Source organism: Pygoscelis adeliae, unplaced genomic scaffold (assembly GCF_000699105.1).
Source record: "Pygoscelis adeliae isolate BGI_AS28 unplaced genomic scaffold, ASM69910v1 Scaffold108, whole genome shotgun sequence".
In the NCBI taxonomy this organism is placed as follows: Eukaryota; Metazoa; Chordata; class Aves; order Sphenisciformes; family Spheniscidae; genus Pygoscelis; species Pygoscelis adeliae.
Window position 1 is genome coordinate 5600039 of NW_008825498.1, and position 16911 is coordinate 5616949.

Consider the following 16911-nt stretch of genomic DNA (forward strand, 5'->3'; position numbering starts at 1 on the left):
CAGTGTCCTTCCCTGCCACTGTAGGGATTGAGGAAAACACTACCTGTGCTCCCGATCCTTCAACCACTCTCCCCAGTGCCCTGAAGTCCCTTTTGATCACTGCAGGACTTCTCTCTGCCACCTCATCGCTGCCAGCCTGTATAACCAACAGCGGGTAGTAGTCCGAAGGCCGCACCAGATCAGGGAGCTTCCTAGCAATGTCTCTGACCCGGGCCCCAGGGAGGCAGCAGACTTCCCTGTGGGACGGGTCCAGTCGGCATATAGGGCCCTCTGTTCCCCTCAGAAGGGAATCGCCTATGACAATCGAGAATCACCTATGACAATCATATATTATATAACAATGGTTTTGTAGCAACTCAGATTGATTATTTAGCTGGTTATTTTCTTTCAATAGAGATGCACCTGATTTTTTTTTTTTTTCCTTATCTATCACAAAGTTTCCGTTGTCTTCTGAGACAAAATATTTATTTGTTCAGCCCAATTCCATTTTCACCTCCACATTGTATCCTCTACAGGTCATCACATGAAACTTAATTTATTGTTTTAGTGTACTCGGTCAAATTTGTTGTTCATCTTTTGTAACAATGTCATTATGCCTACCTAGTTGCTGATGCTTGAAGAAAGCAGCTTATGATATATGTAACAAAATGTCATCCTTCATTGTGTGTGATCTTTTCCAAAAGTTCTAAAACCAAAAAGAAAGTATATGGCCTTGGAATTTGTTGCTCGGTAATTTTCAGGGGGCAGAAAGTAGGGGATGGTTTGGTTTTTCTCCAGTCTTGAGTTAGGGATTGCTTTGGATCCAAAGCCATTAAGCAGTCCAAATAGAATAGACTTTCAGTAGAAGTCTGAGCCTTCTACTTAGAAAAAGCTCCTATAAGAGCTAAATGAACAATTGATTTTTTTTTTTCCAGTTTGGTTGCTGAAATGAATCTTAATATCTGTTCAGATTTAACCTAATTCAGTTCCTGCTTTTGCTGTACTGGGAAACAAAAAAAACCCAACAACTCACAACACTGTGTCATGCTAAACTACAAGTTTCATTCTATATAAAATGTTTCATTTTCAAATGAAAAGAAAAATCAATAAATAACAAACTAGATACACAGGGCAAGTGAGGGCCATCCTTTAAGAATTGCTTGGGGATCACCAGTAGGATGAAAAAAACCTTGAGTCCCTTCTTTTAAGTAGGCCAAGAAAGTATGAGATGATAAATGCTTAATGGGAAATAATGTAGCCACTAAGCATCCCAGCATGGAAACCAGCGTGGAAGCATCAATCTTTCTGGCTACAACAGGCTCTGTTGGATTATATACTCACTAGTTATACTGAACTTTTTTCTAAATGCACGGCATTTGTGCTCCATGGTGGCCCCTGAAGTTTGATCTCCCTGTCCAGAGGTATTGGAGCAGATCAGAGGTCCTTTGCTGCCTACACATCCAGGTTTTATTTCAATCAGAACATGAGGAGATGTTGCTACCCAGAATTCATTGCAATATGCAGGGAAATGTTTCCCCAGTTCCCCAATAGGAACACATACTCTGAGATGGGAGGAAGACTGTTCAGCCAAGGTTATAGAAACAAGCCTCTAGAAAAGTATCTATCTGTGCTCTTGGCTCTACGCCAGTGAATATTTAAAGACTTACAAAAATTGATATATATGTGATGGATGTACATGGATGGATGTGTTGATATGTTGATGTACATCTGTATCTCCTATTACCTTTGATATGATGTTGAATCCACACTTCCAGTGAGGAAAGAAAAAAAAAAGGATGGGAAACTCCATCTCCTACATCCCCAGTGAACTTGGTAGCTTCCAGATTATACTGCTGTGGTAAGAACAAGTAATTCCTTCATACTCTGAAGTATAACAGTTGAAAGACAGGACTAAAAGTTGTATATTATTCTTACCTGCGGTCCACACGTCCTCGGCACAACTGAAGGTCATGAGGGGGTAGAAAGAGAAGACAACTGCTATGGTTCACAATGCCCATAACCTCTTTAAGTTACAAGGCCCAGTGTGAAAATGGGCTGCTCTGACTACTCATGTTTCTCCCAGAAAATTAATTCATAATTGATTTACAAACTATATGCCTTCTCTGGTTTCTCAATAGAGCAGTACAATAGAAGCTGTCGGATGCATAGCATGAGCTCATGACTTGTCCCAGAGTTGAGCTTCTGTATCACAAATAGAAATATTATCACCACAATTCACAGTCACAGCAGAGAGGCCAAAGAAAGTTGATGGCTTGGAGACTGATGGACCCTCAAGTACATAGCTCCTTCACATAAGAATATTAGCAGTGCAGTACACCACTGAATCTTCCACGAATATTAAGTACTTACTATGGTACTTTGAGGCAGAAACAAATCTTTTTCCTCCAGCATCCCTCTCCTTCTGTAAATCTTTAAAGTTCTTCTTATTCATTTTTAAACACATAATAACCGCAATAAAAATCTACTATCTTTGATGGAGCTGAAGTCATGAACTTGGCCTTGTTTTACATGGTTTTTTTTCAGCATCTGTTGAGTGCAGTACTAATATTCATAAGCTAAACTACAGCAAGTAGCCTGGAACAATTAGTCATTGTAAGTTTCTCATGGATTTCAGTGGTCTTCATCTACAGAGCAAAAACACTTGAGTACAAAGCAGGATATCCACTATATTATTGAGGACTGTATGAGACCTTACCAATAAACCGCTACTCTTCTCCCCATCCTTCTAGAAGAGTATTCTCTCTCCCTTATAGAGAGAGGGAGAGAAGGGACCCTCATATTAATCCCCTTGGATTAACACTGTGGGGCAATTAAAAATGTGATATTTGAGCTGTATCCACCACTACATAACACCTAGCCTCAGGATTTAACTAGAAACTATAGAGAAGGTAAATGTTATTAAACTTATTTGTCGATTTTCAGAACAAGAGTGCAACAGAAAAACTGAGCACAAAATAAGAAGGGACCTAAAACACAGAAGCACAAAGGTTTACAAGTCTTATGTAAGAGTACACTGCTCACTTAACTTTGAAGTCATTTATTGCCCTAACTACATGAAATAAAACATAAAATAAAACAGTAACTTAAAAAAAATCTGGAAAAATTCTGATTGCCCAGGTTACATACATTACATTTAATGAGTCTTGAAGTGGGCTTGCTGTATTTTCAAATGATTTTAAGCTTGTGTGAAGTGGAAACTTGAATTAAAAAAAAAGACATTGTTTTTTGAATTCTGAGCTCATACAGATGCTTGTGTTTTCTTTGCTTACTCCTTTGTTTACTTATCATAAGATAATTTAATGTGGTTAACATAAAATAAATGTATTTCTGAAATAAAACAGGAAGAAAGGTTTATGATTGGCAGAGAAAGATGAGGCAGCAGTGGGAGAACAGCTGCTTTTTCTGTGTATTTTTCTTTTATGATGTCTGTTACCTTAAGTTGTCACTTTCTATTTCATCATTGGGTATGGGTTGTCACAAAAGCTTTATGTAACCAAAACTTGCAATGAAGCTGCACCATATGTATGCCCTCTCTTCGTGCACAGCCGTGGCACCAAAGGTGACACCTCACTGCTTCTTGGCTCTGAAGAGAGACCTCTGTCTACCAAAAGTCTCTGGACATCAGTGGGGTATACCCATATGCCTTCTACCTCTACTGGGCAAATTATTTTAGGAAGGGATAATTCCTTCTTCTTCCTCATGGCTGAGCAGAAAGGACACAGGATGCCCTTGTTTATGTTAAGAATACCAGTATAGAAAGGGGGATTTTTGTTATCCTTGTAAAAGAGAGATTGATTACATTTTGCATAGCAGATGGTGTCTTGGTATGGAACTACCTGTTGAACTGAATGCAACTGAACACAGAGCTTAGGAACATAAATACTTTAACACTTTAAAGAGCAAGGCTTATTTTTTTCCTTTTTTTTTTTTTTTTATCTGAGTGTGGTCTGACTACCTTAGTGCAGAAGTATATCTTCGTGCATGTAACTATGTTGTTCAATACCAAATTGCACACTAATTGCATCTGCTTTCATTTTGAATACATTAAACTAGCTATTTAAAAACCAACCGGCAGGTTTTAACGAGTCCTCTCTACCCTTCCAGAAGCGTAAGTTGCATTCCTGGCCTGCTTCCTTAGCCAGTCTCTGAGGGAAGACAACAGGCTGTGCCCATATGCTGCTCCCACCATAGATAGTTAGATGGCCTCAGTGACTCTGCCTTAGTGACTAATCTGGAACATACCTGAATTAATGTGGTCAGATTTCTCCCATAACTTCAGCAACAGTGACAGGATCTTTCTGAGGTGTTGCAGTTAAAAATATCCACACGTCTACAATGGTTTGCATTTCCCATTAACAAATTCTCCATGACAGATGCCTATTAAAGGCAGATACAGTCTGGTTTTCTTCCTTGAAGAAACAAAAAATTTGATATATTTGCATTCAGGAAAGGAACAGAGAGCTGGAGGAGAGTACTGAGACACTTTTTATTTCACCAGCTTTAGACTGTCTTCCAATCTGTCTGCCAATCAGTGCAGGCCAGTTTGACTTGCCTCTGTTATAGACTAGCAATGAGGAGGCAATTTCATCTCAGAGACTTGTACCTGGAGGCACGTATCTCTCAGGGTGGTTCATCATATACACTATTCCTTGCTTAGGGCTGTGCTTACAGGCACAATTTAGCTCACAGCTATTTGAGTTGTTTACTCGGTTGTCTAGTCCTCTCCTACGCCAACAGAAGAGGGCTCCCTTTCATGTATTCTGAAATGCTTTGTCCATTTACTTTTTGAACTTGACAGCATAAATTACTTTCTCAATTTTGCACACAATTTTGGTCATAACAATGAACATTTCACTTTTCAGTCAGTCCTCATTTGGATGCAACTCTGCTCTCAAGATGTGTATGACTGATCTTGATTAAGATATTCTTCTCTTTTTACATACATAATCCTTTGAAGTTCCATGCATATGGGGAAAGAATAATATTGGAGTGGAGATCTGCCTTGCAGATCTGAGAGGAAAATTCCAACCTTTTGATTAGGATCATCTTTTTTGAACATGATATAAGCAACTCAGTAGCCTGTATTGTATCTTCTACAATAAGGGACAAATTTTGCAGTCTCTCTTATGGGATGGGCCAGATTCTTTCATTCCTAGACTGCCTGAACCCTACTTACTTGATTAAAAATGACTGTTTATAAAATAAATTATTATATAAAAACAAAAATAGCATGAGCTGGCTCACTGACTTACTCAGATTATACATTCATATATAAAAAAATGGATCCGATATGTTTAAGAGTTGATTTCAGTGTATGCATATGTGCGTGAGGGAGGGACAGAAACAGAGGAGCCTGCTGAAGCTGTAAAACATGTGGCACAGATATTTAATCCATTAAGAAATTATGAACTCTGCTCTTTCTGTTTGGCCTGGGAATTTCATTAACCCATTTAGCCAAGGTGGACTAGCTGCAAAAGGATATTGAAAGTGCCAGATAGAAATATCTCCCACACTAACAGTCATCAAAGAAGTTACCTCCGTGTGCCTATCAGAACGAGCATTTCAGCATAGTTGTACCCAAAAACTCTTCATGTTGCCTAAGAAAAAGAATCATGTCATACTTTCTAGAATGTGCTGAAAACAGATACAAGATTATTAACAATTTTTAAGATTGTTAACCACATTTAATAATAGCTTATTCCCTGTTGTCAATATTTAATATAAAAAAGGACAGTCTTGGTTTAGTGATTCTAATGCTTAAACAGTAAACTAAACCACTTTTAGAGTCCATCCAATTAAACATTATAACTGTAGCAACGTGCAATGTCACAGCAGAAATGTCACTGCTGTGGACTTCTGCGGCATTCAAGAAATATTACAAATTGCTGTACCTCCTCTTAAATCATAAAAAACACACTGTCTCTTTTAAAAGGAAGGCTTTTGAAATCTAAAGGACAATACTAGCACACTGTCCTTCTCATGAGAACAATATGGGCTTTCTGTCAGCTATGAAATAAATCCTAACATTGACCCAAGGAAAGCTTTGGGAGCTGTAGAAGTTGTTATCCTGCTCCAGGAACTCAATACACAGCATTTTCGTCTGAGTCTGGAGAGGAGACTGGTTGCTGTTCACTCTCTCTAGGCTGTGAATGAGGGCAGGGGGAGCTCCAGCAAACCAGGCCTTTGCCTCCAGCACTCCAAGGCACAGATCTCCATCCAAGTAGGATCTCCCTTACCACAGTGGTTTCTATGAAATATGTAGTCTACTGTAACCAACTCTTTCTCATCTCAAGGCAAGTTCAGAGAAATGTGAGTAACTGCTACCACCTTCATAACAGAAAAAAAAATATTGAATAATTAAATCAGTAAAACCAAAATAGAAAAACATTTGGCTAAACAACTGCTAAAAAAAAAAAAAAAACCACCACAAATTTTCAGTTTCTTCAAACATAGCAACTTTTATAATCAATATGTGGGAGAGAGCCATTTTGTATCTTATACAGAAAGTCACAGCCTCACCAGTACACAAAGATAAGGCTCTTTCAAATCTCCAAGTTTCAAACCCTTCATATCTATCTGTCTCTCTATCATCTTACCAGAGATTCTCAGGACTCAGAAGAAAAAACCCTATTCCACATTCTCACAAAAAATAATTTCTCTGAAAAGTCAATCTCAAATTCAAGGGATCCAGAGGATCCTGGGGGATGCTTTACCATCACTTCCATAGACATAAATATGAAATTATATTCTGCAAGAAGTCAAGTAAGCAGAAGTTCATCAACGGGACATTTGGTAATTGTCCTTTTCCAGAATAGAGTCAGAAACAGTACTAATGCAAAAGTATAAAAATAAAGCCAGAATATACAAAGGATTTTATCATAGGTGCCATGTGTGGCTTAGTCCTTATGTATCTCTCATAAAGCTCTTCCAATACCATATTTTCAGTGTTCGCCTATAAATGGTATAATAAAATAATAGCTGGGTTATGTGCTGCTTGTGTGAAGAAAAAGAACTGTCATGTATCACTTGTCCTTCAATTGTGAAAAAAAAGCCCAAAATCTTCAAGAACAACTTATAAATCCCATATTTTTATAAGTATGGTTACACTGACTTTTTCTCTGCACTTTGTAACCTTACTTGAATAAATAAAATAACAGTGACACCATATACATAGGGCTTTATAATGAAATTTGAATGTTTCCAATTCCCTTGCTCATCACTCTTTTACAGCTGAAATCACTGGAATAAACTGGCTGTTTTCCAGCTATTAGTAAAATCCCTCCAGCAACCCCACTTCATACAGACCTTGAAAATAGCTTCTGCACATGTTCTGAGATATAAATCTATTGCTACGTAAGGAAAGATGCTGGGGTTATTTCACAATCTTGAATGCTAATGATGGCTACAATTAAAATGCTGCACACAACACATTATGCATAAGTCTCCTCCACAAACAGACACAAGATTTATTTGTGAAACACAGGCACTAGTTTCATAGCAAGCCAATATGCAAATAAAGTAAAAATGCATTATTTATCTGATGTTTGCCAAGCCAGGTAAGGAAATGTAATTTACAGTATGAAATCCCAGATATGGATGCTTTTAATTGTCATTCACAATTAAATTGTATCATTCCCCTCATTTAAGTAGCCAGAGATGTTTTGGGTTTTGTATTTCAAAATGGCTGAAATAAATTTTTTCTTTTTTTTTTTTTCTCTATGTAGCACTAAAACAGTGCAATAATAATGTTTCTTAAGATTTTTTTTAAGGTGATAATTTAATTAAAGACATGTTTTGCATTAGTATATTGAGAACATTCCTCTGACATTTTTCTACATTAAAAGCTTTCCTGCACTTGCTCTCAGAGAGGAAGAGAGGCAGAAGGCAGCTGCTGGATTCTTGTGCTGTCCATTTACTCTGTGCACTAAATTCCACAGGAAAAAAGGTACTTTAATTGCCCATTTCCAGTAGTACTACATAGGTTTTATTGACTTAGGTGTGATTCTTTGGGAGCACTAGAGACAGTGGGAAAACTAGTGTGCTCTGGGGTGATTATTTACATGTGGTTTTTTTTTTTTTCCCAGCAAAGTGACCATGAAATGGCACTTCTGATCCCTACATGTGTGTTTGATGTCTGCTGCCATGGTGAACAAAAGTTTCTCCTCTGAGGATCTAGTCCTCAAAGCAGACTTTGCTCACCGAAAGGAAACAAAAATCTCCTCAATTTGGACTTCACAGAAGAGTGTGATTATTTTAAAGTCTGGATGAACTGTCATTTTCAACGAGCTCAGAGAGCTTCCCAGAAAAGCTGTGCTGAAAGAATATTCTCTCTGCAGTTTCCAGTTGCTGCTGTCGTCTTACACTGTTGAGTTTTCCCCCTACAGTGAACAGTCACACATACACCACGCTTAGATATAGTAACATAACAGTCTGCTGCTTTAAAGTAACTCATCAGCTTATTTATTTATTTATTTTAATGGATTTCTGGGGAAGGTTAGAAACAGACTTTTAGCCTTGCACAGCTCAGTAGCTGGATTTCAGTTCCAATACCAACTTCATAAAGTCTGTTCATGAAGAAGAAAAAAAGATCAAGCAAAGATCCCATTTCTTTCCAGAGTAAATTTTGCAATGCAGAACATGAGATGTCCATACAAAAAACCACATTAGCCAAAAGCACTGCATTTTAAACATTTATCCTTGTGTGCTGCAGCCAAAGTGACCATTAGTAAATAGAGGGTTCTTCTTAAAAATGACCAGTTAATTGGTCTGTCTTTTCGTGTCTGACCACTGTACAGGCCTTGATGTAGATAAGCAGTTAAGCACATGTAGACAAACAGTTAAGACCATGTTTCTTTTCAGCATGGTAACCCTTGAGTAACGCTTTCATATGGACTGCTCACCTGCTTTCCTCAAATAACTCCTCAAATATTTAAGATCAAGGTTTCAATGGGATGTGTTACATTAGCAAATAATACTTTAGAAAAACAGGTAGGTTTATTTTTTTGTGATTCTAATGATTCCTCTTTCATTTAATTTTGGTTTTATTTTTCTTTGATGCCAGTTGCTGCCTTTTAGCCCTGATCTTTTGAGTGGCTCTGTTTTGTGACTTGGAGCACTGCTGATTAGAAGAACAGGAAGGAGAGAAATGTGGAAAATGAAATCACTTGACACAACAGGATGAATTAATTCAAGGTGAATTTAAGTACTGAACTTTGATTTCAACTCATTCAACAGCAATGTGCATACTACAATTTCTTAATGGAAGAGCCAGGCAGAGAAGAATGGTGCCGTCCGTTAGAGTAAGAAATCACGGTTTTCTTCTTCTTTCTCTCCCCAAAATGTCAAAGGATTTTGGTTGATCCTTTGGAGCTCTGAAGAGGTTTTGGACTGCTCAGTATCAGCTTCTCTCATACAGAGAGAATTCAAACCAAATCTACTCATTAATTGCTTTTGAAAATGTAGATCAGATTTTTTTCCATTTTTTTTCTTTTTATTATTATTATTATTGTGACAAAAATCCTTTTCAAGACAGGCTGATTTTCATACACTAAAAGCAAAAAGATTGGGAGTTCAGTTTATTTTTTTGAAATTTTGATGTTTTAAAAAGGAGTGCCACTAAACAAGAGGAAAGGAAAATTTCCCTGTTATTACTGTCTGATTGACATTTTTTTGCAAGGCTCTGTTCATTAAAACTTGCAAAAACATGGGCTCCCTAAAACAGCTATATAAGTTAAAGAACTGTTTGGAAACCCTGTAATTGGAAGTGTCTGTAGGTTTCAGAATATGCTGCTCAGCTATCACTGAGGCTTGCTGCTTTCATTGTACTTTAGTCTGCCAGCTGTATCTGATCCAAAACTACAGAAACAGACTTGTTTAAACTCAGCCATTGTGTAGTGTTTGTGATGTGTGTATAATGAATTCTGAATGCAAATATATGCTGTAAAGTGAAATACTGAAAACCTGTATGACAAGCAGTAGAGCTGCACAACACAAAATATAGTTTTATAGCATAAATATTCACTTGTGTCAAATATATAGGAACTGTTCAAAACAGAACATTCTAATTATGCACAGTTTGTTACTCACTCAGTCTCAGCTATTTGAACTCCCTCCTTTGAAGTGTTTGACCTTAGCTGCAAGAACAAAACAGAAAGAGTAAATATCTGACTTGTTAGAGTTACCCCCCAATTTTACAGCAGCAGAATATTTTCCACTTAATTTTTATATATTTAGCTCCTGAAATCATTTGGAGAAAATAGGAATTTTTTTGTGTTTTTTTGGTTGGTTTGTTTTTTTTTTTTTTATCTGAAGCAAGTAAAAATGCCACTCCCTGAAAATGAGAAGGTGTTTTATACCTGTAGGAACATGAACAGCATTTATCCCAGGCTGATTGATAATGTAAGCTAAGCAATGGTGCAGCAAAGGCAGAGTTAGACACATAAGGCTCTGGTTTATGTGAACAACTCTAGAATTTAATATGCAAGAGACTCCAAAGTTTACTAGAGCCTCAAATAACCCTTTCTTCTCTCTTGGGCACACTGTGGATGCAACTGGTGCCACTGTGGCATTCCTCTGAATTGCTGACTTGCACCAGTTGTGCCTGTAGTTGCTTGCAGCTTCAGATCCTGAGCTTCAGATTTGTGCCCTAAAGGTATTTTATGATACTTTATGAAAAAAAAGGAGCTTAAAACTAAGGTGGGGGGGAAGCTTAGTTGATCTGTTAAACTTAAATCAATTGTACATATGTATGAAAGGAAGTAGCAACTCATGAAATCATCTTATTCCATCTGCTCTTTGATTATAAATGGTGTTTTCTTTAGTTTAAGAAGTACCACAATAAAATGTCAATTCAGCTGGAGACACATAGTTTTTAAAGAGAATGGAAATGGACATCAATATTTGAGAGTCTCACTGAAATACAACCTGCAGAATATCCCAGAGATAATAGAAAAATCAAAACAAGAAAATAAGACAGCAGAGTCGGTCTGTTAACAATTTCTTGTTAACAGCTTGGAACTTGACCAACTAAATTCAATTCAAACACCGTGAGCAACCTCGGCTTCTTATCCCTCTTTGCAATAAACAAACCAAGCCCGAAAGAAATGGAAACAAAGCCTGCCTGGTTGTTAAAAGACAGGCAGACAGACAGACAGACACACACATTGGCAACTATCTGGAATCAATGGCACACAGAAGACACACAGGACCAGATTCTGCCAGCTTTTTATGTATGGAGATAGTTCAATGTTGTGCTGCTATGCTGCAGGGTGTGACGGTAGCTGCTCCTGCATTTTGTTGAATGCCTTCTGTAAGGCAAGAATATGCCCACAGGAATGCACAAATTCTCTCTGCTTCCTGTGGCGTTAGGGCTGTGGAGCTATATATGGGTGGACCAGACACTATGAAAATGATACTCACATTTAAATGTCTAGGAAAAAAATTCCACAAAACCAACAAAGCCCACCATCTTATTACATGCCTAAATATTGTCAAAGTCTACAGTTTTTCAATGTTGTGCCTAATTTTCTGAGTGGTTAACTGCAAAGCAGATTTTAGGTACAGTTGGCACATCCAAGAACAGAAGTCCACTTTAAATAAGTTTGGAGGTGTTAAATTTAAAACATGCAAACTCATTTTCTGAGAGATTGGTCCAGATGCAGGTTCTTAAAAATAGATAAATGACATATAAAATTCAATCTGTACCTCTAACTTACTGGAAAAAAGGTTTCTTATCCACTAGAATGCAAAATCATCTTATCTTTCATCACACTCTCACAAACACAGAAAAATATATTGGAAATGAAAGAGACTGTGCTGTACATGTTGAAAGTCAGGAAAGCCATCTTTAGCCAGTCCTCTGAAGCAGACATTGTGATACATAAGCCTTTCTCAGAAAATAATTAATTTCCCAATAATTTGCCAAATTACAGTAATTCCAAGCCCCTGTTGTACATATTACCTAGTGAGCAATGGAGTGCTGGAGTAAGACTTAGAAAAGGTACAGGCTAAGCATTTTGATTAATTTGATAACTAAAACTTCATAATATGATTACATGCCTGGACAATTTTGAATAGGATTAATATATAGGTATGGAAGATACCCAGTCAGTGGAATTGTTGACTATGTTGTCTCTGATGTTTATACCCTCCGCACCAAAGTTAGATGATCACGATCACTGAATGAACTTTCCTAATTCAACAATTTCCAAACTGTTTGTGAATGGTTTGCTCAGTTCTAATTGCAGATGGTATACTGTTTCTGTGCTAAAACACATACTTAAGTCTTCAAATTTGTCAGACTGCCTCTTTTCCTGAGAATTAAATTAATTGAAAAATACGATAACTTAAAAAAAAAATAAAAATGAAGTGCCAACTAAACCTGACATTTAATGCTGCACTTTATGCTCCTCTCCCCCTCTTAAGGGGTTGAAGCTTCAGAAAACATTCAGGAATTGCTCATGTGGATAATGTGTGTACATTTAGGTGTTTACTGTAAGTTAAATCTATTCACGGTAGACAAGGACTGCAGAACAAGATTCTGGGTGTAACAGTTTTTTCCCAATTCATACAGTAATATAGTGATTTTACACCATCAAATACTCTCCTTTGGAAATGCTCACTTTTCAGAGGCTACTTTTTACATGCAGAGCTACTATTACATTAGAAACTCAGATAATCTGTTTTCATAGCAATTGCTCCCTAATTTTACTTTTACTCTTTTGCTTTCCAAGCAGCTATTTCTTTTAGGCTTGATTTAACATGTGAGGGTGTGTGAAACCTTGTGTTGATACCAGCAGGACTCTAGTCAGAGAATGGGACTCAAAATTATATTCATGGTGCATGCTTTCTCTACTCTTTCAGAACAGTTCCCAGTTACATACTATCTCATTTTCTTTTACAGAGTGTTTTTGTGATCATAAGAAATGTTCAACCACAGTGTTGCTTGTGCCTTCTTTCAGCATAGTTGACACACTCATTTCCTAGCAGACCATTTATTCCAAAATTTTTCTTTATGTGTTAGTTCCTCCCATTTTTTAATTTATTTGTATACCTGCAATACTTTGGCATCGTCTTAGTTACAATATATTTTTCATTTTCTCCTCCAGAAAATTCAACAGTTTCTGACTTTTTCCTCCTTTCCACTCTCTGGTGCATTCCCAGACAAAGACATCAGTTGTTTCCCAGCAATATCTACTTGTTTTTTGTAATTTTCCTTTCATTTTCTCTACAGATACTTACTATATTTATTTCCAAGCCAGCTTACACCCATGCAAATCTTTACAAGCTTTTTTTTGCACATTTTGCACATTTTTAATTTACTTTTTTACTTTAGATCATTTTAACATCTTAGTATAATTAACATCTATATATTTTGCATGGTTTTTTTAGACAGCTGATTTGCATTACCAGTACTTTTCACCTTATTGCCTCTCTATTATGACAGTCACAGAAGTTATATTTGTATTTCCTTCTAGCATATCCACGGGGTTTCCCTCTACTAGCCTGTGTACTTTCTATTCCTCTTTTTTGTGTTAAGAAAAATAGTTATTGCAATTGGAGTCCTGTTCTAGAAATGAGCACAGGTTATTGGAACAAAATTGCTTCTAATTTGTTTTGAGTGGAATATCTGCTCCTGCTGATAACCCCTCTTCTTTATCATCTCCAACTGATAAAGTATATTCTGAGTTTTTATGGAATCGGCAATGATGCTAGTCAGTATTTTCATCAGTGTAACGGAGATTGGACTCAGCCTTAAATCTTAAGAGTATGTTACGTTTTCATCTCCTACATTCAGTGCATTTTCTCCAAGACATCACCTGCCCTCTTTTCTCTTTTACTTTTTGCATCCTATTTCTTTTACACCTGCATTATACTTCAGTAAGCATATGTCTTTGGATATTCATTATTTGTAAGACTTTCAGCTTTAAAATTCTTTCTCTCAGTCCTGTGCCTAATGAAAGCAAGTGATTGTTGAAACTTGCTATCAAGATGTACAGGCCGTAGTTTTCAATTGCTTCTTTACAAACTTGACAGCACTGTCCATGGCCATTTTTCAGAATCTTCATTTTGGAAATGTTTTGATCAGACCTGTGGGTTACATTATGCTGCGTACAAGAATCCTACTGCAGTCAACCGTATCTTAACCATTGCCCAGAAAATTCCCTGTGATTCCAATATTTTATCCAGAAGAAAAGGCTGAGTCAGAAAATAAAATGCAATATCTTATTTGTTTACAAAGCAAATGCCAAGCAGTTATACTTGTGCTACAGAGCTCAAACAGAAAAGTCAATTTGCCTAATTCATATCTAGGAACACAGACATGGCAGACTGTTAGAGGGCAACACGAAGGACATCACAAAATAATCTCTGCATCAGTTGGTCCAGACAATCCTGTAGGATAAAGAAGAACATACAATAAAAGTCTGAGTTATCCACAGCAATGGAATGGGAATATGAGTCTCATTGTGTGGAATACAGCCCAGGTAACGGTGAACTGTGGGACAATATTTCCATTGGGGATTCTAGTGAAGGTGTGAACTGCACAAGTAAAAGCATAATTCCCAATATGCTCATCTCTTGTCTTACATAATTCATGGCTCCCACAACATCCAAGCTGCAGGACATTTGCATTTTCTTCTGTTTGACTAAAGGACAGGACAAATACATGCAAATCAATGTTCTTTTTTGGTTTATTTCTGCTCTCTTGCTCTTCACTTGTCATGAAGTCAAATAGCTTGACATTTTGACAGCTGACATTATATTCTTATGGGCACAAGTCAACTGATGAAAAAAAAAATCATACCTGACTTTCACTATCTTTCAGCTAAAATTGCTTCTAGAATAAATAAATCCATGACAGTAGATTCTTACAATTTCTACAGGTGAATTTACTCTATATTATTCAGGTACTCTGTGATATCATTCCTGTAAACATAAATATTTGCTCATGTTGTTTGTGCTATGATTCCTGTATTTTGATAAAAGTTTGATTGTTTCCCAATTGTTTTACAAAGTTTGTGTGGAGATGGTTTACAAATACAAGTTGATTTTGCTAAATAGCTTTGTTTGAGAAAAAATTAGGAGGTGCAAGAACTCACAGAATTGATACGTGCTATAATAATTACACAGGTTAAAGAATTCATTTTGGGTGTAGGAGAGAGATTCAAGATTCAAGAGTTCAAGACCCATGTTTCACAACAATGCTGTAAGTACTGGGCTGGAAATTGTTCCTACCTTCATGTATATTCAAATATTCTTGCCAAGGCATCTCTGTCAGAAGCTTCAAAGCTGTATATACACATCATTTTATGACACTAAGCATCTTTGAGGAGCCTCTGGGTCTGCTGAACTGAAGCAATTTTTCCATAGTTGCACCTTTCTCGACATACGATGTGTTCATAAGACCATTCCCAGATCCTAGCTTGACACTGTGCAAAGATGTGGTGGTGGGCAAGTGTTCAGTTCTGGGAACTTGGAAACTTTCCTGTATCTCCCAGCAGAGGAATAAACCCTTTACTAAGAGGGATAACCCTCTTAGTCTCACTGTTACACAATTAAAAGGTCTGATTCCATTCTTTCCTGGATTTATCCTTCCGGGATACACTGAGGTGGGGATGCTATCAATATCTACTTCGTGTAAGGACTTGCTGAGTCAGAGAGAGAAAACAATTGTGATTAGGATGTTGTGGGGTGCATCTGAGATGGTATAAATCCTTGGGTGCCTTATTCCAAGGAACGGCTTATGTCATCATAGGAAGCAGTCACTTAAAAACTTACAAAACATTTGGGAAAAAACAGAACATCTTGCATTGCATAGGGATTCAGGTTCTTTCTTCTGTTGAGGAATTTATTTTTTATTTAAATTCAGTTTGAATGAAACTGATTCTTTCCTCTCCATTTTTCAGTTTCATAACTCAAACACAAAATCAGTTATTCACAGTGATTTAGTTGGGAATCATTAGCCAGGAAAAAGATAGCTGTCTTGACTGACTCTGCCACCAGTACCTTAGTCCATCCTCTTGGCCTTTGCAACTCAGTGTAATTTCTCTTGTCCTAGTTGCTTCTTTCACCCTTCCCTTCTGATCTCTCATCCTTTTCCCTTGAGCCTGTCTCACTTTACTTCTCTTATTTTCTTATATAGCTTATACAATCATTACTACAGCTTTTATAACCCTGTAGTATCTCCCTATCTTCTCCCTCCAGCCCTGTGCAATTGATATTTTTCCTTAATCTCTTTTGTCTCTTCTTTTGCTCACTCAAGTTTCCTTTTCCTCTCCTTCTGGTTCTTCCCCTTCTTTAGCTCTTATTTATTTTCCCTCCCCTGCTGCTCTTCATCCTCTCTGGTTGCCCGCTTTCACTTTCTCATCACTCTTATTCTACTGATTTCTACCTCATTCACCATCCCACTCCTTCTCTGTTTTTTACAGTTGCTTTCTCGGATGCCTCCCGGTGTGCCCTGTATCTCCTTTGCTTTAAATTCTTCTCTTCTGCTGTCTACTTTCCAGACTTTTTAAAAGTGATCCTAAAACCCTGCAGCCTTTATAAAATAGAGCATTTTTCAACACACTGTTTCTTTTTGCATTCCCTATTACATAGAACTGTCTTCTCAAAATCAGTGCTTTGAGGGAAATGAAGCAAGAAGACAAGTTTCACTGCAGCTGGAGCAAACTTACACAGCCTGGAAGAATTACCACAAATCTCTTTTTACTTTTTTGTCTCTGAGAAAACAATTGCCCATGGTCATTAGAATTAAAAAAGAAAACAACAACACTTTTTAATGATTTTTTCTCATTCCCAACTGAAATTTTGGTGCCATAGACAAACAAATTTATAGGAAACCAAGCATCCTTAGCATTCAATCCTCTTATTAGCACAGCCAAAAGCAAAAAAAAAAAAAAAAAAAAAAAAAAT